General features: G+C 45.5%; 1 long non-coding RNA gene across 1 annotated transcript in view; it reads left to right on the forward strand.

Moving 5' to 3' along the window:
- LOC148152042 (uncharacterized) overlaps positions 1-27,699 on the forward strand; it is a 54,709-nt gene that overhangs the window by 21,380 nt on the left and 5,630 nt on the right. Inside the window, exon 3 of the long non-coding RNA XR_015759236.1 lies at positions 18,735-18,837. This is a non-coding gene — a long non-coding RNA (uncharacterized LOC148152042). The remainder of the gene's footprint in view (positions 1-18,734; positions 18,838-27,699) is intronic.

Consider the following 27,699-nt stretch of genomic DNA (forward strand, 5'->3'; position numbering starts at 1 on the left):
GCTGTGAAATTTTATGAAGATGCGAGGAGTGTTCTTTAATTGTTACAGTTGACTGTCAGGTACCTGCTGTAAATAATGTACATCCCCTAAATATGTGATGCATAGAACTTAACCAGATGGTAGCCTAGTTTTATGTCACAGGACTAGTAATTCAGAAACCCAGACTAATGCACTAAGGCTGGTGAAATTTAAGTATGGAGTGAATAGACTATAAAGTGCTTTGATCAAGAGCCAACCTGTAATTAACTTTTTACCATGCACTTGCAAGTATTTTGCAATCTCATCCTTAATAACAAATCTTACCAACAACCAAGATCAGGCTCATCAGCCTATAGTTTCCTGCTTGTGCCCCAGCTTTGATAACCTTTATTAATGATTTTTATATGAGGGCCAGTTTTAATATTTACAAGCTTTCAGCTGGTGCAAAACTTGGTGGAAGTTTCAATTGTGAGGAGGATATAAAAAGGCTTTGAAAGGCTTTAGACATGCTGAGTGAGGTGGCAAGAACATTATGGAAATAACGTAGATAAATATGAGGTTAACCACTTTGATAGGAATAAAGATGTGTTGATGTCCAAAGAGATCTAAGTGTCCTTGCAGCAATAATTTGGAAGTCAAATGGTATAGAGCCATAGAGATGTACAGCATGGAAACAGACCCTTCAGTCCAATCTGTCCATGCCGACCAGATATCCCAACCCAATCTAGTCCCACCTGCCAGCACCTGGCCCATATCCCTCCAAACCCTTCCTATTCATCTACTCATCCAAATGCCCCTTAAATGTTGTAATTGTATCAGCCTCCACCACATCCTCTGGCAGCTCATTCCATACACGTACAATCCTCTGCGTGAAAAAAGTTGCCCGTAGGTCTCTTTTATATCTTTCCCCTCTCACCCTAAACCTATGCCCTCTAGTTCTGGACTCTCCGATCCCAGGGAAAAGACTTTGCCTATTTATCCTATCCATGTCCCTCATAATTTTGTAAACCTCTATAAGGTCACCCCTCAGCCTCCAACGCTCCAGGGAAAACAGCCCCAGCCTGTTCAGCCTCTCCCTATAGCTCAAATCCTCATTATGCTTTATTGCAAAAATTTGATTACAGGAGCAAAAATGTTTGGCTTTTTATTTAGAACACAGATGAAACTGCTGCTGGAGTATTTTGTGCTGCTCTGATTCCTTTGCTAATAGAAAGATACTTACCATAGAGGGAGTACAGTGGAGGTTCAACAGAGACTGTCCCATCAGGAGAGATTAAGAAAACTGGGCCTGTATGCTCTAGAGTTTGGAAGAATGAGAGGGAATGCCATAAAAAATAATAAAATTCTTAAAGGGATAGCAATCGCAGATGCAGGGAGAAATTTTCCCCTTGCTGTGAATGCAGCATCAGAGCCAGGTCTAACTCAATCTCAGAATAAAAGGCAGGTCATTTAGGATTAAGGTGAAAAGGAACATCTTCACATGGAGGGTGGTAAATTTTATAGCTCTCTACTCCAAAGTGATGTAGGAGCTCAGTCATTAAGTAGCTTCAAGAGAAAGACTAATAGATTTCTGGTTACTAACGACATCAAGCAATATGGGGATGTGGCATTGAGGTCGATGATCAGCCATGAACTAGATGTTGTCATTGTCGGCAATCACTTGTTAATGAGTGTAATTGTCCAGCTAGGAAATTCTGTATCACTGATCACATCCTTGCATGGCCGATGAGCCCAAGCTGAAAATGTGTTGCCGGAAAAGCGCAGCAGGTCAGGCAGCATCCAGGGAATAGGAGAATCGACGTTTCGGGCATAAGCCCTTCTTCAGGAATGAGGAAAGTTTCCTCATTCCTGAAGAAGGGCTTATGCCCGAAACGTCGATTCTCCTATTCCCTGGATGCTGCCTGACCTGCTGCACTTTTCCAGCAACACATTTTCAGCTCTGATCTCCAGCATCTGCAGACCTCACTTTCTCCTCCCGATGAGCCCAAGCCTATAGTTGCATCTCAGACCACACATTGGGCTGGTGTTTCCAGGAAGAAGAATTGGTCATTGGTCTCGAAATGGATGACATTCTTTTCTCAGGCTCTTTTTCTGTATTTCCTTTTGTCAACAGGTGTTCTTGAAGAATTGTGCCTGTTAGTACAGGAGGTTTCACCAAGTCAGTTTCTTCTGAGCAAGGATTTCCCAGGCATTGATTTATATGTTGCATTTCTTGAGATGAGTCTTCATAGAGCCTTTGAAACACTTCCATTGTCTTCCTATTGTTCAAGTGCCTTCCTTGAGCTGGGAATAGATTTGGCCATTGGAGCTCAGGCACCCTACACACGTGGCTAGCCCAGAGGAATTGGTTTGTTGATATTGGTACTATTGACTCCTTCAAGGACACTGATGTTAGTACACCTGTGCTCCCAGCTGATGTGGAGAATCCATCTCAAACAACGTATAATCTGGAATACTAAAGTAGGCTCAAAGAACTGAGTGCTCTCAATGTCTCATGTTCCCATATTTTCATGTTGGAACACTAACTACTACACAGAATGACAACCTGTCTTAAAACCTCACTAGTTTTCAGTACAGAGCCATTCACTTATTTTGCGTATATGTCATAATGGCGATTTCAGTACTTTCAAAGAGAAAGGGATAAAGGATGTGCAACTAGAATGGGTGACTATTACTTTTGTTTGCATAGAAAGCAAATAGAAATATGAAGTGACCATAACTGGCCAAATAGTCCTTTTCCAAGTTGTAAGTTCTAAGTTTCTATATTTATTTACATCTATACATAGACAACTGTGTTTCAATGAGTGAAGTAAAGCATTGGACAAGGTTCCGCATGGTAGACTAGTTAACAAGGTTAAACATATGGAATACAGAGAGAACTAGCCGTCTGAATACAGAGCTGGTTCAAAGGTTGGAGACAGTGGGTGGTGGTAGAGGGTTTCTTTTTAGATTGGAGGCCTGTGACCCCTGGTGTGCCAGAAGGATCCACTGCTTTTTGTTGTTTATATAAATGATTTGGATGTGAACATAGGAGGTGTGGTGAGTAAGTTTGTAGATCACACCAAATTTGGTGGTGTAGTGGATTGCAAAGAAGGTTACCTCTGAACAACGCAACCTTGAAGGCCTGAGGAGTGGCAGATGAAGTTTAATTTAGATAAATGTTTGATGCTGCATTTTGGAAAGGCAGATCAGAGCAGAACTTATACACTAAGTGGTAAGGTCCTTTTTAGATTCCCTACAGTGTGGAAACAGGCCCTTCGGCCCAACCAGTCCACACCAACCTCCGAAGAGTAACCGACCCAGACCCATTTCACTCTAACCAATGCACCTAACGCTATGCGCATCGTAGCATGGCCAATTCACCAGACCTGCACACCTTTGGACTGTGGGAGGAAACTGGAGCACCTGGAGGAAACCCACGCAGACGCGGGGAGAATGTGCAAACTCCACACAGACAGTCACCCGAGGCCGGAATCGAACCTGGGACCCTGGTGCTGTGAGGCACCAGTGCTAACCACTGAGCCACCGTGCTACCCTTCCTGGGGAGTGTTGTTCCTACAGTATGGAAACAGGCCCTTTGGCCCAACAAGTCCACACCAACAAGAGTATCCCACCCAGACTCATTCCCCTATTACTCTACATTTACCCCTGATTGATGCACCTAACCTACATATCCCTGAATGCCATGGGCAATTTAGCATGGCCAGTTCTCCTAACCTGCACGCCTTTGGATTGTGGAAGGAAACCCATGCAGAAACGGGGAGAATGTGCAAACTCCACACAGACAGTCGCCCAAGGGTGGAACCAAACCTGGGTCTCTGGCGCTGTGAGGCAACAGTGCTAACCATTGAGCCACAGTGCTGCCCACATGCATTAAATATAGGAGTTGGAAGGCCATTTTGCGGTTGCATAGGACATTGATTAGGCCACTTTTGAAATACTGCATTCAATTCTGGTGTCCCTCCTATAGGAAGGATGTTGTGAAATTTGAAAGGGTTCAGAAAAGATTGACAAGGATGTTGACAGGGTTGAAGGGAGAGGCTAAACAGGCAACTTTTTCATACAGAGGGTTGTGCGTGTAAAGAATGAGCTGCCAAAGGAAGTGGTGACAAGGCCAGGGCTATTTTTCCTGGAGCATCGGAAGCTGAGGGGTGGCGTTACAGAAGATAATAAAATCATAAAAAAGATGGATAGGATGAATAGCCAAGGTCATTTCCCCAAGATAGGGGAGTCCAAAACTAGAGGCTGGTACAATTACAACACTAATGGCATCTGGATGGGTATGTGAATAAGAAGGGTTTAGAGGGATATAGGTCAAATGCTGGCAAATGGGACTAGATTAATTTAGGAAATCTGGTCGGCATGGATGAGTTGGTCTGAAGGGTCTGTTTCCATGTTATACAGCTCTCTGACTCTATGACTGTGGATGTGCCGCCCACTTTAACAAGTGGGCGGCACGGTGGCACAGTGGTTAGCACTGCTGCCTCACAGCGCCTGAGACCTGGGTTCAATTCCTGTCTCAGGCGACTGACTGTGTGGAGTTTGCACGTTCTCCCCGTGTCTGCGTGGGTTTCCTCCGGGGGCTCCGGTTTCCTCCCACAGTCCAAAGATGTGCAGGGTCAGGTGAATTGGCCATACTAAATTGCCAGTAGTGTTAGGTAAGGGGTAAATGTAGGGGTATGGGTGGGTTTCGCTTCGGCGGGTCGGTGTGGACTTGTTGGGCCGAAGGGCCTGTTTCCACACTGTAATATAATCTAATCTAATCTAATCTAATCTATGGTGCAGTGTCCAGAACCACACACAATACTCCAACTGTGGGTTAAGAATCAAAGAGCAGGATTATGGAATTTTGGCACAAGAGGGACTGTAAGTTCAGTCTACAATTATTTGCACTCAAGAAACTTTGCAGTTAAGACAGGACCTCCACAGGGGTGGAGGCACTTCAGGGCCAAATAACTGTGCCTTCAGATCTGTCGGGGGTACTGCTGTGCTCAGTTCCGGAGTAACTAGAAGGAAGTGAGGACTCCAGATGCTGGTGAGTCACAGTTGATAAAGCATGGCACTGGAAAAGGCACAGCAGTTCAGGCAGCATCTGAGGATCAAGAGAGTTGACAATTCGACAGAACCAATCTTCTGACCCAATCTTATAAAGGGGCAGCATACACCTCAACTGCATATATAACAACCCTCCCCCTTTATTTCAAGAGCCCCCAGTGAACAAGTACACAACAGTTGTAAATATTATTATATATATTTTAGCAGTAGTAGGCAACATAGTCAGACATATTTGCGAAAGCACAGAAAACATGGAATGACCACTCCACAACCACCTCGCTACGCACCACCACCACCACCACCTCTCCCCGCCCGACATCCCCGCCAACCAAACCTTATTGCAGTCTACACAGACATGATTAGTCTCTTAGGGATGACAGTTTCTAGCAGTTTGTCTCCTAAACTCCTGGTGTTATCTTCGGGCCTTTGAAAGCTCATTCCATTCAGCAGATGCTCCCTGACTGATTAGCTGCTATCGTCCTATAATGTGGCTGCTGTTTCCTCCCTGGGACAGAGACCTATGACAACACTGGTTCCATCTGGTCCAGCTCTGAATTTTGAGATCAATCTCAGTTGAGACGTATTCTCTGGTCTACGAGCCTTCATGATAGCCTCTATCTTCTTGGGCACCTTGTGCAATCATTTGCCATCAATTACACAGCCCAGGTATTCAATGGAGTCCCTAATAAACTCACATTTGGCCCTTTTCACTTGTAGGCTGCTGCAACCTTTTTTTAGGGTTTCCTTCTAGATTTCTAAAATGTACCTCTTCAGAGAAACCAGTGATCAAAATATCATCAAGGTAACAATGGACTCCTAGCAATCCACCTAAAATTTGATCCAAGGCCCTCAGGATCAGAGCCAGCACTGAAGTGATGGCAAAAGGGAGTTGTTTGAAGCAGAAAAATCCCGTGTGATTATCTTAAGCGGCGACTGAACCTCCTTCCTGACCCTATCTACAAGTAGGCTTGCGACAGATCCATTTTTATCTTTCCCCCATTTTCTTTCTCAATACCAGCCCACTTAGTAGGTATTCTATGATTGGAAGTTGATATTGATCCACACTCAGGACAGGATTGACTGTCATCTTAAAGTCATCACAAGTGTTATCTGTTTTTAAGACCAGAAAGATGGAATGGTCCACTCACTGGTGGTTACTAGTCACAGCGCTCCTAGATTCTCCAGCAATTCCAGTTCCGCTTCTACTTTAGGCAGGATGGTGAATGGTATGGGATGTGCCTTCAGATTCCTTGGAAAAGCTTCCAGCTTCAGCTGTATTTTAACTTGCACTCCTTCCATTTCACCCTGGGATCCCTTGAAGACATCTTTATACTTGTCCAGGATCTCCTGCAAACACGTTTGAGTCTGCCAGTCTATTAACAACACTCTAAATCAACTTTATGTTTTGCAGTCAGGAGCAATCAAACAATGCAGTGCATTTGCCTTTTACTACATAAAGTAGCAGTTCTGTCCTTTGGTCCCTGAAATTGTACTTTCATCAGTTCATAGCCCTTCAGTGGCATCACTTGTTCTGTGTTTGTCCATAGTGTAACCTTGACAGGCTTTGATGATAGTGCTCATAACTACTGATTCAGGAATCAGGGACACCACAGCACCCATATTCACTTTCATCTGTACTATCTGCCCTCTAAATTTGAAAGAATCCAGAAACAATCAGTTTCTCTTTGATTGACATAATGTTTATTCCAAACCCTGCTGGCTCTGGTCCTTCCGCTTCTTACGCAAACTCACTGTCTACCCTTTGGCTGGTGGAAATTACCTATGCCTCATACTCAGGACTGTTTCTTTTTGACTCTCCTTCTCTTGTTTAGGTGTAACCGGCAATTTCAGGTAATATGACCCACTCGCTTACATTTTCAGCACCTGGCTCCTTGTAGCCAAATTTGCCAGATCGGCAGCATTCTGTGGTTGGTACCAAATTCTGCTGAGTTTTCGCTTACCTTATACACCTCGGCACTGACATCCAACTGTGTTGTTTAACTGGCTGCCAACTCTATCAAGATGGCGATTTCAAAAGCTGCCTTGAAATCCAGGTCTCTCTTTGTTTGTAGTTTCCATTGAATGACTTCATGTCGGAGGTCATAATCCATCCAGTCCCGCAAGACATTCTGGAGGAAACGTCCAAATTCACAATGTTCCGCTAACCTCTTTAAGGCCAGCATGAATTGGGTGATGGGGGTTGAGAGTGTGGTGCTGGAAAAGCACAGCAAGTCAGGCAGCATCCGAGGAGCAGGAAAATCTACGTTTCAAGCAAAAGCCCTTCATCAGGATGCCCTCTTTTGCCAAAAATATCAATTTTCCTGCTCCTTGGATGCTACCTGACCTACTGTGCTTTTCCAGCACCACACACTCGAGTGTAATCTCCAGCATCTGCAGTCCTCACTTTTGCCATGAAATGGGTGATGGACTCTCCTTCATGTTGAATCCATTTATAACAATAGAAACTTCCAAGATAATCAATGACTTTGGTGCAAAATGACTTTCCAACACTTCACATTGTTCTTTATAGATCTTTTGCATTGGTTTCTCTTGTTGCGCCAGATTCCTTAGAATCACAAAGGCCATGAGTGATACTCAAGAAAACCAGTACTATCAGCCACTTCAAGTATGCATTAAAATGTTCAGTGTACAAAATCCAACCAACTGTCTCTTCGTTAAACAGTCCTATCACTCCATATTGGCCTGCCATTTGTTTTTGTAGCCATTTGAGTCTAGGTAACCGGTAGCTGCTTTCAGCCCGAGTCCCCTCAGTGAATACTCTCTGCGATGATTTCAGTAAGTTCCCAGCTAAGTAATCCCCTTTACAGCCATCAGCTGCAGCCTGAGTCTCCTCATGACCACTGCCCTCTGCTAGCTCTCCAGTGAGTACGCTTCTTCACGGCGTCGAATGCAGCCTGAGTCCCCTCGCAATTGCTTCCCTCAACTTTTTGGTCTGTCTCCCAGCAAGTTGACCTTGCTATTTCTCGAATCCCACAGTTTTCAAAGTCCAGGCTATATTCGATTTCTTCCTTCCTTCCAAAAACGGTGGTTGTATACAGTTGACGGGCCATGACTCAAGCTCATTGCCAGTTATTATGTTTGGGTCTAATTATAAGCTATAAAAAGACCATGAAGTAGGCCCATAGAAATTTGAACTAGGACATTTATTATATGTTTTTACAGCTAAATGATCAGATATAGACTGAACTTAAGCTCAGCCCTGAGGGTCATCTAGGCAAAAGTGAGGACTGCAGATGCTGGAAACCAGAGTTTAGATCAGAGTAGTGCTGGAAAAGCACAGCAGGTCAGGCAGCATCCGAGGAGCAGGAAATTCAATGTTTCAGGCAAAAGCCCTTCATCAGGAATGGAGGCCCTGTTACTGAACGTCAGTGGTGAAAGGAATGAATTTTTATGATTGTGGTGCCAATCAAAGTGCACTGCTTTGTCCTGGAAGATGTCAAATTTCTTGAGTGCTGTAGAAGCCACACTCATTCTGGCAAGTGGGGAGTAATCAATCACATTCCTGACTTGTGCCTTGTAGATGGTGGAGAGGCTCTGGGGAACCAGGAGGTGAGTTACTCGCCACAGTATTTCTAGTCTCTGATCTGCTCTTGAATCCACAGTTTTTATGTATCAAGCGGTCAGATAAGTGACTTGGAATGTGTTTCTAAGGTTGAGGGTTGTTAAAGTACACAAGATCCCCCAATTTGTTTTAGATGACGGTTGAAAGATAGTACAGATCACATTTCAGTACTTACTAAGAATTAGTATATTTTATGGATAAGTGGATTTCAGCTACAGATAAACAATTATGAATCACTGTTATATAATTTTTATAAATGACCTGGATGAGGGCTTAGAAGGGTGGGTTAGTAAATTTGCGGGCGACACTAAGGTCGGTGACGAAGGATGTAGTAGTTTGCAGAGAGACATAGATAAGCTGCAGAGCTGGGCTGAGAGGTGGCAAATGGAGTTTAATGTGGACAAGAGTGAGGTGATACACTTTGGACGAAGTAATCAGAATGCAAAGTACTGGGCTAATGGTAAGATTCTTGGAAGTGTAGATGAGCAGAGAGATCTCAGTGTCCATGTACACAGATCCCTGAAGGTTGCCACCCAGATTGACAGGGTTGTTAAGAAGGCATACAGTGTTTTGGCCTTTAATAATAGAGGGATTGAGTTCCGGAACCAGGAGGTTATGCTGCAACTGTACAAAGCTCTGGTACAGCCGCACTTGGAGTATTGTGTACAGTTCTGGTCACCGCATTATAAGAAGGATGTGGAAGCTTTGGAAAGGGTGCAGAGGAGATTTACTAGGATGTTGCCAGGTATGGAGGGAATGTCTTACGAGGAAAGGCTGAGGGCCTTGAGGCTGTTCTCATTAGAGAGAAGAAGGTTGAGAGGTGACTTAATAGAGACATACAAGATAATCAGAGGGTTAGATAGGGTGGACAGGGAGAGCCTTTTTCCAAGTATGGGGACGGCAAACATGAGGGGACACAACTTTAAAGTGAGGGGAGATAGGTATAAGACAGATGTCAGAGGTAGTTTCTTTACTCAGAGAGTAGTAAGGGTATGGAATGCTTTGCCTGCATCGGTAGTAGATTCGCCAAGTTTAAGTGCATTTAAGTCGTCATTGGACAGGCAAATGGGCGTACATGGAATAGTGTAGGTGGGATGAGCTTCAGATTGGTATGACAGGGCGGCGCAACATTGAGGGCCGAAGGGCCTGTACTGCCCTGTAATGTTCTATGTTCCATGTTCTATAATTCTTTTTACTAATATTCTAATCCCTGTTGTGGTTCTGTTCGCCGAGCTGGAAGTTTTTGTTGCAAACGTTTCGTCCCCTGGCTAGGCGACATCATCAGTACTTGGGAGCCTCCTGCGAAGCGCTTCTTTGATGTTTCCTCCGGTGTTTATAGCGGTCTGTCCCTGCCGCTTCCGGTTGTCAGTTTCAGCTGTCCGCTGTAGTGGTTGGTATATTGGGTCCAGGTCGATGTGTTTGTTGATGGAGTTTGTGGATGAATGCCATGCCTCTAGGAATTCCCTGGCTGTTCTCTGTTTGGCTTGCCCTATGATAATAGTGTTGTCCCAGTCGAATTCATGTTGCTTGTTGTCTGCGTGTGTGGCTACTAAGGATAGCTGGTCGTGTCGTTTCGTGGCTAGTTGATGTTCATGTATGCGGATTGTTAGCTGTCTTCCTGTTTGTCCTATATAGTGTTATATAGTCCTATATACAGTCCTACCACAAATTCAACCCAAACTCTGGGTCAGATATGTCGATGACACGTTTGTAATCATTAAAAACACGGAAATAGAAAAAACACACCGGATCATCAACGCCACACTCACAGGAATCCGATTCACGAGAGAAGAAGAAAAGGATAGCCAACTCCCATTCCTAGACGTGATGGTACAGAGAACACCGAACGGAGAATTCACTACAAGGGTATACAGGAAAGCCACACACACAGACCAAGTCCTAAACTATGTAAGTAACCACCCCAACACACACAAACGAAGCTGCATTAGGACACTATTCAAAAGGACCACAACACACTGCAGTACACCAGAACTGCAAAAAGAAGAAGAGGAACACCTATACAAGGTATTCGCCAAAAACGGATACCCGCGCAACTTCACCAACAGATGCCCAAGAGAAAGACCACGGAACGAGGACATACCACAACCAAAAGGACTAGCCACACTACCATACATCAGGAGCATCTCGGAACTGACAGCCAGACTACTGCGACCCCTAGGACTCATAACAGCACACAAACCAACAGCCACGCTCAGACAACAACTCACTAGAATGAAGGACTCGATACCCAACATGAGCAAGACGAATGTAGTGTACAAAATACCATGCAAGGACTGCACTAAACACTATATAGGACAAACAGGAAGACAGCTAACAATCCGCATACATGAACATCAACTAGCCACGAAACGACACAACCAGCTATCCTTAGTAGCCACACACGCAGACAACAAGCAACATGAATTCGACTGGGACAACACTACTATCATAGGGCAAGCCAGACAGAGAACAGCCAGGGAATGCCTAGAGGCATGGCATTCATCCACAAACTCCATCAACAAACACATCGACCTGGACCCAATATACCAACCACTACAGCGGACAGCTGAAACTGACAACCGGAAGCGGCAGGGACAGACCACTATAAACACCGGAGGAAACATCAAAGAAGCGCTTCGCAGGAGGCTCCCAAGCACTGATGATGTCGCCTAGCCAGGGGACGAAACGTTTGCAACAAAAACTTCCAGCTCGGCGAACAGAACCACAACAACGAGCACCCGAGCTACAAATCTTCGCACAAACTTTGAATTCTAATCCCTTTATAAAACTCCCCCTACATACCCATACAGTCAGCCGCAGTCAGACATAGAACATAGAAGAATACAGCGCAGTACAGGCCCTTCGGCCCTCGATGTTGCGCCGATCCAAGCCCACCTAACCTACACTAGCCCACTATCCTCCATATGCCTATCCAATGCCCGCTTAAATGCCCATAATGAGGGAGAGTCCACCACTGCATTCCATGAACTCACGACTCGCTGAGTAAAGAACCTACCCCTAACATCTGTCCTATACCTACCCCCCCTTAATTTAAAGCTATGCCCCCTTGTAATAGCTGACTCCATACGAGGAAAAAGATTCTCACTCCATACGAGGAAAAAGACTCTATCAAGTCACCCCTAAACCTTCTTTTCTCCAATGAAAACAACCCCAAGTGCCTCAGCCTTTCCTCATACGATCTTTCTACCATACCAGGCAACATCCTGGTAAACCTCCTCTGCACCCGTTCCAGTGCCTCCACATCCTTCCTATAGTATGGCGACCAAAACTGCACACAATACTCCATATGTGGCCGCACCAGAGTCTTATACAACTGCAACATGACCTCAGTACTCCGGAACTCAATTCCTCTACCAATAAAAGCCAGTACGCCATATGCCTTCTTCACCGCACTATTTACCTGGGTGGCAACTTTCAAAGATTTGTGTACATGGACACCAAGATCCCTCTGCTCATCCACACTACCAAGTATCCGACCGTTAGCCCAGTACCCCATCTTTTTATTACTCTTACCAAAGTGAATCACCTCACACTTAGCTACATTGAACTCCATTTGCCACCTTTCTGCCCAGTTCTGCAGCTTATCTATATCCCGCTGTAACCTGCCACATCCTTCCTCACTGTCTACAACTCCTCCGACTTTCGTATCATCCGCAAACTTGCTCACCCAACTTTCTAACCCCCCCTCCAGGTCATTTATAAAAATGACAAACAGCAATGGTCCCAAAACAGATCCTTGCGGAACACCGCTAGTGACGGCACTCCAAGATGAACCTTTGCCATCAACTACTACCCTCTGTCTTCTTCCAGCCAGCCAACTCCTAATCCAAACCTCCAACTCACCCTCAATGCCATACCTCCGTATTTTTTGCAGTAGTCTACCATGGGGAACCTTATCAAACGCCTTACTAAAATCCATATACACCACATCTCCTGCTTTCCCCTCGTCCACCTCCTTAGTCACCTTCTCAAAGAATTCAATAAGGTTTGTGAGGCACGACCTGCCCTTCACAAAACCATGCTGACTATCCTTGATCACATTATTCCTATCCAGATGTTCATAAATCCTATCCCTTACAATTCTCTCTAAGATTTTGCCCACAACAGAAGTGAGACTCACCGGCCTATAGTTACTAGGGTTATCCCTACTCCCCTTCTTGAACAAGGGAACCACATTTGCTAGCCTCCAATCTTCTGGCACTACTCCTGTAGACAACGAGGACATAAAAATCAAGGCCAATGGCTCTGCAATCTCCTCCCTTGCTTCCCAGAGAATCCTAGGATAAATGCCATCAGGCCCAGGGGACTTATCTATTTTCACCCTTTCCAGAATTTCCAACACCTCTTCTCTACATACCTCAAAGCCATCCATTCTACTTAATTGTGACTCAGTACTCACATTGACAACAATGTCCTGTTCCTGATTGAATACTGACGAAAAGTATTCATTCAGTGTCTCCCCAATCTCTTCAGCCTCCACACGCAACTTCCCACTACTATCCTTGACTGGACCTATTCCTACCCTAGTCATTCTTTTATTCCTGACATACCTATAGAAAGCCTTAGGGTTTTCCCTAATCCTACCAACTAAGGACCTTTCATGTCCCCTCCTTGCTGCTCTTAGCTCTCTCTTCAGGTCCTTCCTGGCTACCTTATAACTCTCAATCGCCCCAATTGAACCTTCACGCCTCATCTTTACATAGGCCGCCCTCTTCCATTTAACAAGGGATTCCAATTCCTTATTAAACCACGGCTCCCTCACACGACCCTTTCCTCCCTGCCTGACGGGCACACACTTATCAAGGACACTCAATAGTTGCTCCTTGAACAAGCTCCACATATCAATTACACCCTTGCCTTGAAGCTTACTTTTCCAGGCCACACATCCTAAGTCATGCCTCACAGCATCATAATTTCCCTGCCCCCATCTATAACTCTTGCCCTGTAGTGCACACTTATCCCTCTCCATCACTAGAGTAAAGGTCACCGAATTGTGGTCACTGTCCCCAAAGTGCTCACCTACCTCTAATTCTAACACCTGGCCTGGTTCATTACCCAGAACCAAATCCAGTATGGCCTCACCTCTTGTTGGCCTATCTACATATTGTGTCAGGAAACCCTCCTGCACACATTGGACAAACACTGACCCATCTAACGAACTTGAGCTATAGCTTTCCCAATTAATATCAGGAAAGTTAAAGTCCCCCATAACGACCACCCTATTACTTTCACTCTTCTCTTGAATCATCCTCGCAATCCTTTCTTCTACGTTTCTAGGACTATTAGGAGGCCTGTAAAAAACTCCTAACAGGGTGACCTCACCTTTCCTATTCCTAACCTCAGCCCAAACTACCTCAGATGGCGAGTCTTCATCCATCGTCCTTTCCACAGCTGTAATACTATCTTTGACAAGCAATGCCACACCTCCCCCTCTTTTACCCCCACCTCTGACCCTACTAAAACATTTAAACCCTGGAACCTGCAACAGCCAATCCTGTCCCTGTTCTACCTATGTCTCCGTAATAGCCACAACATCGAAGTCCCAGGTACCAACCCACGCTGCAAGTTCACCTACCTTATTTCGTATACTTCTTGCATTGAAGTATACACACTTCAAACCACTTTCCTGTTTACAGGCACCCTCCTTTGAAATTGATGCCATGTTCCTAACCTCCCTACACTCCAGGTCCTGCACCCTAAAGCTACAGTCTGGGTTCCCATGCCCCTGCAGAGTTAGTTTAAACCCCCCCCCAAGAGCACTAGCAAACCTCCCGCCAAGGATACTGGTGCCCCTCAGGTTCAGGTGTAGACCATCCTGTTTATAGAGGTCCCACCTTCCCCAGAAAGAACCCCAGTTATCCAAATACCGGAATCCCTCCCTCCTGCACCATCCCTGTAGCCACGCATTTAACTGTTCTCTCTCCCTATTCCTCGACTCTCTATCACGTGGCACGGGTAACAAACCAGAGACAACAACTCTGTTCGTTCTAACTCTGAGCTTCCAACCTAGCTCCCTGAAAATTTGCCTAACATCCTCAGCGCTCCTCCTACCTATGTCATTGGTGCCGATGTGGACCACGACTTCGGGCTGCTCCCCCTCCCCCTTAAGGACCCGGAAAACACGATCAGAGACATCACGTACCCTTGCACCTGGGAGGCAACATACCAAACGTGAGTCTCTCTCGTTCCCACAAAACCTCCTATCTGTGCCCCGAACTATCGAGTCCCCAATTAGTATTGCTCTGCTCTTCTCCACCCTTCCCTTCTGAGTAACAGGGACAGGCTCCGTGCCAGAGGCCTGAGCCCCGTTACTTGCCCCTGGTAAGTCGTCCCCCCCACAAGTATCCAAAACGGTATACTTGTTCTTGAGGGGAACGGCCGCAGGGGGTCCCTGCACTGGCTGCTTCCTTCCAGTCCCCCTCACTGTCACCCATCTATCTGCCATCTTTGGAGTTACTACTTCCCTAAAGCTCCGATCTATGACGCCCTCTGCCTCCCGAATGATCCTAAGTTCATCCAACTCCAGCTCCAGTTCCCTAACACGGTCTTGGAGGAGCTGGAGATGGGTGCACTTCCTGCAAGTGTAATCAGCAGGGACGTCCATGGCATCCCTCACCTCAAATATGTTGCAAGAGGAACATTGCACTGCCTTCACTGCCATCCCTCTGAAAGTAACCTTTTGTAAAAAAAAAACTGGGTCTAAAGAATACAACAAGCAAAATGCAGCACTTACCTACTTACCACAACGGGTCTTATTATTTAGGTTAGAGGACGAGGGCGGGTGGGAGACACTACCTCTGTAGTGCCTCGGGTTCTTCTCCTGCGCGCTTTTAAAGGGAAAAAAACCTACCCGGCTGCCCCTCTGGTCTTCGTCACTTCCCCCTGCTGCTCCCGCTCTTTCTGTAAAGAGAGAAAAAAACACCGCTGCCCGCTACCGGTAAGTAATTTTAAAACAAACTGTCTTACCTTAGCTGCTGCTCGCACTCAAAGTGACCGTTGGCGTCGAAGGGTGAGTATTTATACTCACTGCTTTCCTTCCCGGCTGCCCCTCCGGTCTTCGTCACTTCCCCCTGCTGCTCCCGCTCTTTCTGTAAAGAGAGAAAAAAACACCGCTGCCCGTTACCGGTAAGTAATTTTAAAACAAACTGTCTTACCTTAGCTGCTGCTCGCACTCAAAGTGACCGTTGGCATCGAAGGGTGAGTATTTATACTCACTGCTTTCCTTCCCGGCTGCCCCTCCGGTCTTCGTCACTTCCCCCTGCTGCTCCCGCTCTTTCTGTAAAGAGAGAAAAAAACACCGCTGCCCGCTACCGGTAAGTAATTTTAAAACAAACTGTCTTACCTTAGCTGCTGCTCGCACTCAAAGGAAATTTAAATGTCATGGATAGAAGGAAAGACTGGGAGGATAGTCCAATGGTCCCTGTCCATAGCATTCCCTAAGATAATCCTTTTGGCTTGTCAGCACCTTTTGTTCCTGGAACAGTCTTCTCCAGGTACTTTCACATTCTTGCAGGAGATTTGAGATGAGTGGTTCACACTTATAAAGTCTCTGACATATTGGTTAAAAGCCGCAGGTTAGAGCAACTGAAGAGAGGTTTCATCGAATCCCTACAGTATGGAATCAGGCCATTTGGCACGTTGAGCCCATACAGGCCTTCTGAAGAGCATTCCACCTAAACCCACCCTACGATACCCTATAATCCTAATTTCCCATGGCAAAACCACCTAGCCTGCACATCCCTGGACATCATGGGCAATTTAGTATGACCATTCCACCTAACCTGCGCATCTTTGGATTGTGGGAGAAAACCGGAGCAAGCCCATGCAGACATGGGGAGAATGTGCAAACTCCACACAGACAGTTGCCCGAGGCTAGAATTGAAAATGGGTCCCTGGCACCATGAGGCTTCAGTGCTAACCACTGAGCCACTATGCCCGTCAGGGTTTCTTCAGGTTTGAGATGCTTTTTAAAGCAGAGTAAAGGGCAGCTCTTTCCTTTTCGGTGGCCTATAGCTTCTGACCAAACATTCATGTGCACAAGCTATTCAGCTGTCTGGAAGCCAATTACATATCTGTTGGTAAGTACTTCTGGTCACCATTCCACAAACCAATCCACTACTTGTTGCCAGCCAAATTTCCATTTAAAAAATCTCTTTGCTCCACGTTGTCTGCAGTGAGTGATCTTGGGATGGCATAGTGGCTCAGTAGTTAGCACTGCTACTTCACTGCGCTAGGGACCTGGACTCAATTGGGCAACTGTCTGTGTGGAGATTGCACAATCTCCCTGTATCTGCGTGGGTTTCCTCCCAAAGTCCAAAGATATGCAGGCTATGTACATTGACCATGCTAAATTGTTCATACTGTCCAGGGATGCACAGGATGGGCGAGTTAACCATGGGATTTGCAGCATTACAGGGATAGGATGGGTCTGGGTAGGATGCTGTTTGGAAGGTCAGTGTGGATCTGATGGGCCAAATGGCCTCCTTCCATACTGTAGGGATTCTATGATTGAACAAAAAGCAGTATAAAACAGCGCTTAACACCAAATGTCAGATACTTTGCTTTTAAAATGTTCAATAATCATATGCACAATCCTTAGATTTTAAAACATGCCTTTTCTCATTTCAGTCCACAATCAAAAGTACATAAAAATAAAAGCCACATTCTTTACTGATTCGCAGGAAGAGGGAGCACTGAAAGCAAGGGCAGTGTCTGGCTTCCAGCAGACATGCCCTTGCCCTATGTCAAGTCTTCCATTCAGGCACCAGTTGTCCTGATCGAGGGATGCCCTTCCTCTGTGCTGACAAGTGAAGGAGTGAACCAGGGTATCCCGAAGGAAACAATATCTGCAGAATGCTGACAAGGGAGTAGAGGGAAATAAAAACAGAATTTGATGGAGAAATTCAGCAGGTCTGGCAGCATCTGTGGAGAGAAAACTGAGTTGACATTCCAGTCCAATAACCCTTCAGAATGCTTTGTGAGAATGTATAACCATGGGAACTGTGGGAGTCGGTGGGTTTGTAATGGAAGAGAATATATGACTGGTGATGACACCCTGCTGGAGGTGTTGGAAATGGTGGATAATGATACTTTGCATGCAGAGGCTGGTGGGGTGAAAAGAGAAGAGTTGGGGTTCCTATCACGGTTGTGGCAGGGAGGGAGTGAGAGTAGAAGTGTGAGAAATGGGTTTGACACAACTGATGGTCTGTCAACCACGGTCACAGGGAACCCTCGATTGAGGAAAAAGGTGAAGGTGTCTGATGCCCCCATGTGAAAGGTGGCATCATCAGAACAAATGCAACAGAGACAGAGAAATTGGAAGAATGGAATGGAGTTCTTACAAGAAGCAGGGTGTGAGCAGGTATAGTTGAGGTAACTGTGGGAAACGATGGATTTGTATTGCATATCGGTGACCAACCTACCCCTGAAGGAGAGGAAGTGAGGAGTCAAAGATGGATCAGGTGAAGTTCAGAGCCCAAGATGGAAGTTGGTAGCAAAATTGATAACTTTTTTCAATCCCACATGAGAGATAAGTCTTGTTGATCTCCTTTCTTTCTCAGGCCACAGATGGCCCAATTCATCTGTGTATTTCACAACATAAATTCCCAAATATGTGAAGAACCAGAATGTAAAGATAAAATTACCATCATCTGAGCAGACTATCAGGCTCCTCTTTTATTGGAGATGACTGGTGGTAATTTAATCTGAGAGTTCCTATGCCTAAGGTGAGGGATGAGGTTGAGAAGGTGGGACCTTTACAGTAGCCTCAGCTGGTGCTGGAATTGAACTTCATTGCAAATAATCCGTCCAGACAACTGAGCTTACCAGCACCCTTACCGTGTATCAGGTCAGTATGAGAAGGAACAATTGTGTTACAATGAGCAGTAACAAATATTGCTAGCTGCAATGTTGCAAAATTTAACTCGAATCTGAGGCAGCTGCAACTTCAGAGCTGATTGATCCTATGCATCAACCAAGGCAATGAGATAGCAACATCATATCTATATGCTGCCTCCAACAGAACCTATTTTGGCAGGTTGTGAAATGTGATCCCTATGCTCAAAGAATGATGGAGATCATTACAATATGTTTGCAGGAGCAGAAAAATCATATTGAGAAGCTGTTGTTAGAGATGAAAAAAATGGAACAGGAGCACAAGATGGGGTGTATCAAAATTCAACAAGACCTGAGCCGAAAATGTGAGTATTTGGTGTACTGTTACCAAGAGACAGAAAGGTCAAGATTTGCAACTTCAACAACCTAAAGCATTCCTATAATTGATTTTAATGGGCAAATGAATCAAATGACTAACATCAATGATTCTTGTTTTTCTGCCTTACCTGTGCATCTCATTGCTAAGTACATTTAAACTTGCAGTGGTACTTTAAAGGGGACAGCTACCGACTCAATTGTTGCAGACAGTCACAAGCAAAGCAACATTGCTTAGCATATTGGTAAACATTGGTAAACCATTTTAACAAAGTAGGGATAAATACCTTAATGGCATAAACATTAAAGAAACATTAATAAACACTACAAATATTTTTAAAAATAAGTTTAAGACACTTTATGTTTAAAGACAATCAGTGTTGACCAGTTCTTTTGAGTATTTACCTATGGAGAAATTTGGTCACGCAGAACTAAGTTGATGGCAAAAGAGATGCTGTTGAAGATTATTGTGCACTCATCAGGACAGAGGCAAGAATATCTAATTTTAAAGGGGAAACTATTTAAATTAAACTACACACAAACCAGCTTGGTGATGGTTGGTAAGTGGATTCTGATTGGCCAAGATGTTGTAATTGAGAATGCAGGGAAGTATCACCCAAGACACTTACGTAACCTCAAAAATGACAACCAAAAGGAATTTCTCCACCCTTTTCAATGAAACTAAAGCTTGAGTTGCTCTGTTCACAGATACTAGACCAATCAGAGCCCACTTTTCTTCAGTTTCTCTGACTTTTCTTTATTTCCTACAACTCTGAGTGAAGAAATTGTCGCTCAAATGAATCCTAAGAGGCCTACCTTTTTTAAAACACAAGGTTGCTATATTTGACATTTGTCCAGAATAATGACAATTGTAACTGGGGTGAGGTTTGTTACTGTCAACAGAAATACTCCCCAGTGAACACAGCCCTATCTGAAACAAGAACAGAAATTGCTGAAGAAATTCAACAAGTCTGGCAAAATCCGTGGAGAGAAAGTAGAGTTAACATTTCAGGTCCAGTGACTCTTCTTTAGAACTGATTGTAGCTTGGAAAAGATTGGTATATATTCCTGAAGATGGGGTGTACGTTGGAGGAGGAATGACACGTGGAGATGAAGCCCAGAGAGAAAGAATAGCAGTTGGACAGGCAAAGGAATGGGTAAAGATTATCCTGGGGAATCAGTAGCTGCTAATGGGGACCATTAGTAACTGACAGTGGGTTGATTGTGGCAAGAGCCGAAAATGTGTTGCTGGAAAAGCGCAGCAGGTCAGGCAGCATCCAGGGAACAGGAGAATCGACGTTTCGGGCATAAGCCCTTCTTCAGGAATGATTGTGGCAAGAGCCATTGTGATGACAAAGCCTGGTATGTGGGAAATGTTTAAGGAATTGGGGTAAGGTGCTCAGGCCCTAAAATTATTGAACTCGATATTGAGTCCCGAAAGCTGCAGAGTCCCTGAGCAGAAAATGATCTACTATTCTTCCAGCTTGCACAGAGCTTCACTGGAACACTGCATCAAGCCTGAGACAGAGATGTTGGCCAGGGAGCATGGTGATGTATTGCAGTGGCAGGCAACAGGAAGCTCAAAGTCATTTTGATGAACAGAATGTCCATGGTAAAGAAGAGGACCCACGAACTGGAAATTCTGAAAATGACATAAAGCTTCAGAAGAATCTTAAATGTCAATGGGTAGAGGCCAGATAAAGGGAGAAAAAAATCAAACCAAGGTAGGAAGAGATGCGTTCTGTGGGGCAGAAGCAGGCAGAAACAATGGGTCTGCCCGTGCCTTCCTTTTTTGGATTTTGTAAAGGAGATAGAAGTGGGCTGTGTAGGGTTAGGGGACTGTGAGCTTGCAGGCAGCTGGGGGAAGATCACCAGCTGAAATGATATTAGTGACCATTGTGGACATAATCACCTGGTGGTTGAATGGTGGGGTCGTGATCTTATGTGAGAATAGGAAGAGGCGTCTGAGAGCTGGCACTTTGTTTCTGCACTGTAGAGGCCAGTACACCAAGGACCTACGTACTGCCCCATCTGCGATGAAATTAAAAGAAAAATCCAAATCTTGAATTTCACTTCTGCACAGGAGGATGTGAGTAGGGAGGACATGGACAGGATTTCACGGTCACAGGAGTGTGCTGGCAGACAGCAAGCTGGTTTGAAGTGTGTCTACTTCAATGCCAGGTGTATCTAGAATAAGGTAGGTGAGCTTGCAGCATTGATGGACCTTGTGGAGATTGGAGAGGTACTAAACAAATATTCTCATCTGTTTTCACTCAGGAAAAGGAGAATATTGCATAGGAAAACACTGAGATATGGGCTATTAGACTAGAAAGGATTGAGGTTAGGAAGGAGGAGGTGTTATCAATTCTAGAAGGTGGGAAAGTTGGTGAGATACTGGGCCAGATGGGATTTATCCAAGGATTCTCTGGGAAGTTAGGGAGGAGATGATGGAGCCTTTGGCCTTGATCTTTGAGTCATCATTGTCTACAAGTTTAGTAACTGAGGACTGGAGGATTGCAAATATTGTGCCCTTGTTCAAGAAAGGCAGGAGAGATGACCTAGATAATTATAGACCAGTGAGCCTTACACCTATTGTAGGAAAGGTTTTGGGATGATTATAAGAGATAGGATTTATAATCATCTAGCAAACAACAATTTGATTGGAAATAGTCAACATGGTTTCGCCAAGGGCAGGTTATGTCTCACAAACCTTATTGAGTTTTTTGAGAAGGTGACCAAGCATGTAGATGAGGATAGGGCAGTTGACATAGTGTACATGGTTTTCAGCAAAGCCTTTGATAAGGTTCCACGTGGTAGACTTTTGGAGAAAATGTGGAGGCATGGATTTGAGGGCAATTTAGCAGTTTAGATTAGAAACTGGCTTTCTGTAAGAAGACAGTGAGTGGTGGTTGATGGAAAATATTCAGCCTGGAGCCTGGTTACTAGTGCTGTGCTACAAGGATCTGTTTTGGGAACACTGCTGTTTGTCATTTTTATAAATGACTTGGATGCAGGCATAAGTAGATGGTTTAGTAAGTTTGCAGATGACACTAAAGTCAATGGACTGGTGGACAGTGTGGAAGAATGTTACAGGTTGCAGGGGGACTTGGATAAACTGCAGAATTGAGCTGACAGATGGCAAATGGAGTTCAATGCAGATAAATATAAGGTGATTCACTTTGGGAAGAATAACAGGAAGGCAGGACACTGGGTCAATGGAAAGATTCTTGGTAGTGTGGATGTGCAGAGAGATCTTGGAGACCATAGATCCCTGAAAGTTGCCACCCAGGTTGATAGTGCTGTTAAGAAGGCATACGGTGTGTTAGGTTTTATTGGTAGAGGGATTGAGTACCGGAGATGTGATGTCATGCTGCAAATGTACAAAATGCTAGTGCGGCCTCACTTGGAATATTATGTACAGTTCTGGTCCCCATATTTCGGGAAGGATGTAGAAACATGGGAAAAGGTGCAGAGGAGATTTATCAGGATGTTGCCTGGTCTGGAGGGAAGGTCTTATGAGGAAAGGCTGAGGGACTTGGGTCTGTTCTCATTGGAGAGAAGGCTAAGGGGGGATTTGATAGAGACATACAAGATGATCAGAGGATTAGATAGGGTAGACAGTGAGCGTCTTTTTCCTAGGATGATAATGTTGGCTTATACGAGAGGGCATAGCTACAAATTGAGGGGTGATAGATGTCAGAGGCAGGTTCTTTGCTCAGAGAGTGGTAAGAGTATGGAATGCCCTACCTGCCAATGTAGTTAATTCAACCACATCAGGGGCATTTAAACAGTCCTTGAATAAGCATATGGATGATGATGGGATAGTGTAGGAGGATGGGCTTAAATTAGTTCACAGGTCGGTGGAACATCAAGGGCCGAAGGGCCTGTTCTGTTTTGTATGGTTCTGTGTTTTATATTCTAACTTGCTGGTGTGTCATCAAATGGGAGAATTGAGGAGATTCCTGCCCACATGTGTATGGTATGGCCTGTCCCCAATCTGAATTCATTGGCATGCAGTAAGTTGAGATGAGATCCTAAATTCAGTGCTAAACTGTGAACACCTGAGCCAGCGATACTAAGATCATATTGCTGCTGTCTGTGCCATTTAGCACAAACACAAAGCCAGGATGTTTGTCATAGTTTTTCAGGCCTTTGTTGAAGTGTTCCTGATACAATAAGTCAAGCACCAAGCAATAGACAGGTCTAAGTGATGCCACAATCAACAAATCCAATCCTAGCTTCTGCTACATCTATTGTAAATGATGATGGACAATTAAACAACTCACTGGAGACACGATCCACAAATATTCCCATCCTCAATGATAAAGTGAGAAAGTGAGAACTGTAAATGCTAGAGCTCAAAGTCAAGAGTGTGGCACAGCAGGTCAGGCAGCATCCGAGAAGCAGGAGAATTGACATAAGCCCTTTATCAGGAATGAGGGTTGTGGGCCGGAGGTTGAGAGATAAATGGAAGGGGGTGTGGCTGGCAGGAAGGTAGCTAAGAATGCAATGGGTAGGTGAAGTTGGAGGAGAAGGTGGTAGGTCGGAGAGAAGGGTGGAGTGGATAAATGGGAAAGACGATGGACAGGTCAAGAGGGTGGTGCCAAGTTGGAGGCATGAGATTGGGATAAGGTGGGGGGTGCGGGAAATGAGGAAACTGGTGAAATCCACATTAATCCCATTTGGTTGCAGAGTTCCAACACGGAAGATGAGGCGTTCTTCCTCCAGGCATCGGGTGGTGCGGGTTTGGCAATGGAGGAGGCCCACAACCTGCATGTCCTCGGTGGCATGGGAGGGACAGTTGAAGTGTTCAGCTATAGGGCAGTGGGGTTGCTTGGTGTGTGTGTCCCACAGATATTCTCTACGCTTTGCAAGGTGACATCCTATCTCCCCAATGTAGAGGAGACCACATCAGGGTGCCGGAAATGGGGTGAGGGTTGGCGGGGGTATGGGTGAGAAGGAAATATATCTCAAGTGGTTTGTAAATAGACCCCACCACTAGGGATATACTACCCTTCCCACCCATATCAAAGTTCCGGAGAGACCATTCCCTGCGGGACTCCCTTGTCAGATCCATGCCCCCCCACCAGCCCTCACCCAACTCCTGGCACCTTCCCCTGCCACTGCAAGGGAAGTGCAAAACCTGCACCCACACCTACCACCCTTACCTCCATCCAAGGCCCCAAAGGATCCTTTCACATCTGACAGAAATTTACCTCTACCTCCACAAATATCATCTACTGTATCCATTGCACCCAATGACGTCTCCTGTATATTGGGAGACAGGGCACCTCTTTGCAGATTGTTTCAGAGAACATCTCTGGGACATCTGCACCAACCAACCCCACTGCCCCGTGGCTGAACAGTTCAACTCCCCCTTCCACTCCCCCATGCAGGTCCTGGGCCTCCTCCATTGCAAAACCCTAACCATCCAATGCTTGGATGAAGAATGCATCATCTTCTGCTTTGGGACCCTGCAACTACACAGTGTCAACATGGATTTCAACCATTTCCTCATTTCCCCTCCCATCACCATATCCCAGTCCCAAGCCTCCAACTCAGCACCCCCCCTTGCCTTGTCCATCGTCTTTCCCATCTATCTGTTCCACCCTCCTCTCTGACCTATCACCTTCTCCCCCACCTTCATCTACTTGTTGCATTCTCAGCTACCTTCCTCAGCCCCACCCCCCTCCCATTTATCCCGTAACCCATGGCCCACAAGCCCCATTCTCCTGTTCCTCGGATGAGCCTGACCTGCTGTGCTTTTCCAGCACCACACTCTCAATTGAACAATAAGCAGCTCACTACAGCAGTGTGAAAGATATGGTTGAAGTTTTTGTCAGAAGTACTGAGCAGATGCTAAATCTTAGCTTCTAGAGATCCCCAGCATCACTATTGCCAGTATTCAGCCAATTCTTTTCACTCCACATGATATTCTGAAACACTTGAAGGTACTGGATACAGCAAAGGCTATTGACCCTAATAATATTCCCGTAATTGTACCAAAGTGTTGTGCTCCAGAATATGCCTTTCCCAGAGCCAATTTACTATTCCAATACAGCGACAACGATGGCATCCAGCAATGTGGAAAGTTGTCTAGCTATCTTCTGTATTTAAAATGCAGGATACATTCCATCCATCCAATTACTGCCCTTTACATCTACTCTCAATCATTGGTCAAAAGATCGAAGGTGTCATCAACAGTAGTATCAAGCACTTAGCAATGACCAAATAAAAGTAAATTACTGCGGATACTGGAATCTGAAACCAAAAGAGAAAATGCTGGAAAATCTCAGCAGGTCTGGCAGCATCTGTAAGGAGAGAAAAGAGTCTTAGTGGGCGGCACGGTGGCACAGTGGGCGGCACGGTGGCACAGTGGTTAGCACTGCTGCCTCACAGCGCCAGAGACCCGGGTTCAATTCCCGCCTCAGGCGACTGACTGTGTGGAGTTTGCATGTTCTCCCCGCGTCTGCGTGGGTTTCCTCCGGGTGCTCCGGTTTCCTCCCACAGTCACAAAGATGTGCAGGGTCAGGTGAATTGGCCAAACTAAATTGCCCGTAGTGTTAGATAAGGGGTAAATGTAGGGGTATGGGTGGGTTTCGCTTCGGCGGGTCGGTGTGGACTTGTTGGGCCGAAGGGCCTGTTTCCATACTGTAATGTAATCTAATCTAATCTAATCTGACATTTCGAGTCTAACTGACCCTTTGTCAAAGCTAAAAAAAGGGAGAAATAGGGAGGCTGAGAGAAGGTGAGTCATGGCTCCAGAAGCAAAGGTACCAATAAAGAGGTGATAATGACAGTGCATAGAGAGATTATAGGGAGATTAGGAGCTGTGAATGACCAAGGCTGAAGCCAGTGCTATGTGACAAAATATGTGGGGGATGGGGGGATGGGTGAAGCAGAGGCAAAATGGAGAAGGGTAGCAAAGAGGGAAGAGGAGAGGAAAAAGGTGATTAGATTAGATTACTTACAGTGTGGAAACAGGCCCTTCGGCCCAACAAGTCCACACCGACCCGCCGAAGTGCAACCCACCCATACCCCTACATTTGCCCCTTACCTAACACTACGGGCAATTTAGCATGGCCAATTCACCTAACCTGCACATCTTTGGACTGTGGGAGGAAACTGGAGCACCCGGAGGAAACCCACACAGACACTGAGAGAATGTGCAAACTCCACACAGTCAGTCGCCTGAGGCGGGAACTGAACCCAGGTCTCTGGCGCTGTGAGGCAGCAGTGCTAACCACTGTGCCACCGTGCCACCTTAATGATGAGAGTGGGGAGCGAGAGAAAGAGAGACAATCAAGAAAGAAGAGGTGAAACAGTGAAAAAAATATAAAAAAAGATAAATAAAATAAATGAAATAAAATTATGGAGCTGAATGAAAACAGAAGGGTTAAGATGGGATAATGATCTGAAGTTGAATTCAATGTTGAGACTGGCAGGCTGTAACGTGCCTAGTCAGGAGATGAGATGCTGTTCCTCCACTTTGATTTGAGCTTCACTGGAATATTGCAGCAGGCCAAGGACAGACATGTGGGCATGGGAGCAGGATTTTGTGTTGAAGTGGCAAGCCACGGGAAGGTCTGGGACCTGATTGCGTACAGACCGAAGGTACTCAGCAAAGCAATCACCAGTCGGCGTTTTGTCTCTCCGATATGGAGGAGACCATATTGGGAACAACGAATGCAATGGACCAAATTGAAAGAGGTACAAGTGAAACGCTGCTTAATCTGAAAGGAGTGTTTAGGGCCTTGGATGGTGAGCATGGAAGAGGTAAAGGGGCAGGTGTTGCACCTTCTGCGATTGCATGAGAAGGTGCCGTGTGTGATGGGAGAGGTGTTAGGTGTGATGGGAAGGTGCCGTGTGTGATGGGAGAGGTGTTAGGTGTGATGGAGGAGTGGACTAGGTTGTCCCGGAGGGAGGGAACGATCTCTGCGGAATGCAGACAGGGGGAGGGAAGGGAAGATGTGTTTAGTGGTGTCGTGTTGGAGTTGGCAAAAATAGCGGAGGATTATTCTTTGCATATGAACTGAAAATGTGTTGCTGGAAAAGCGCAGCAGGTCAGGCAGCATCCAGGGAACAGGAGAATCGACGTTTCGGGCATAAGCCCTTCTTCTGAAGAAGAAGGGCTTATGCCCGAAATGTCGATTCTCCTGTTCCCTGGATGCTGCCTGACCTGCTGCGCTTTTCCAGCAACACATTTTCAGCTCTGATCTCCAGCATCTGCAGACCTCACTTTCTCCTCTTTGCATATGAAGGCTGGTAGGGTGAAAGGTGAGAACAAGAGGGACCCTATCCTTGTTCTGGGAGGGAGGGGGTGAGGGTTGTGGCGCGGGAGATGGACTGCACGCTGTCGAGAGCCCTGTCAACAACTGTAGGTGGGAAGCCACGGTTGGAGAACTGTCATTATCACCTCTTTATTGCTACCTTTGCTTCTGGAGCCATGACTCACCTTCTCTTAGCCTAATATAAATACCTCCCTATTTATCCCTTTTTTTAGCTTTGACAAACGGTCAGTTAGACTCGAAGCGTCAGCTCTTTTCTCTCCTTACAGATGCAGCCAGACCTGCTGAGATTTTCCAGCATTTCCTCTTTTGGACTTAGCAATGACCTGTTGACTGATTCTTAAAGTGTGTAAGAGAGGATGCAGAAAGGATGTTTCCCCCCCATGGGACAGCAGGGTGCAGTCCTGGATCCTAGGTACACAGTCTCAGAGTAAGGGTCAAGCCATTTTGGATTGTGATAAGGACGAATTTCTTCACTCAACGTCTTTGGATTTCTCCACCCCAAATGGCTGTGGAAACTGACTAGAAACATTGAGTTTGTTCAAGATATAAATCAGTGGATTT

Source organism: Chiloscyllium plagiosum, unplaced genomic scaffold (genome assembly GCF_037043375.1).
Source record: "Chiloscyllium plagiosum isolate Xiang-an unplaced genomic scaffold, Cpla_swu_hap1 HiC_scaffold_2, whole genome shotgun sequence".
Taxonomy (NCBI): Eukaryota; Metazoa; Chordata; class Chondrichthyes; order Orectolobiformes; family Hemiscylliidae; genus Chiloscyllium; species Chiloscyllium plagiosum.